The following is a 475-nucleotide window of genomic DNA, read 5'->3' as shown; positions in this document are numbered from 1 at the left end:
CAAAATAGCACAGAAACGAGGTATAAACAACATGAAATGAATTAGTTTTGATTTCCTTTTACAGACCATTTCTCCGTAATTGCGAAAAAAAAATCACCACAAATATTACTCAAAACATTATATAAACTGCAGTCTGCTCGACAGCATAGCAATATAAATACCTTGCTTGCCTAAACCAACAGTACGGCAGCTGGCCTTGCTGTTTTCTTTATTGCTGTTGTTCGAACAGTCGCCTTTGAGGGTATTTTGCGTCACTGAACGAATGCCAGTCCTCGGCCGTTGATACTAGCACTATGAAGGAAATAATAAAAAAAAAATATGAAACTCCAAAACGGCTGACTTTACGGACCATGTCGAGTACGCGGAATTTCATTGCAAATAGGAGAGAGTGATATGAACTTCTAATATAACAACATCACTACAGTTGCAGACAGCGGTAAACAGTTTTAAATTGCCTTCAATATAGTCATTTACT

Source organism: Penaeus monodon, chromosome 21 (assembly GCF_015228065.2).
Source record: "Penaeus monodon isolate SGIC_2016 chromosome 21, NSTDA_Pmon_1, whole genome shotgun sequence".
Classification (NCBI taxonomy): Eukaryota; Metazoa; Arthropoda; class Malacostraca; order Decapoda; family Penaeidae; genus Penaeus; species Penaeus monodon.
The sequence above is the reverse complement of the archived record's forward strand: the minus strand, read 5'-3'. Positions refer to the sequence as shown.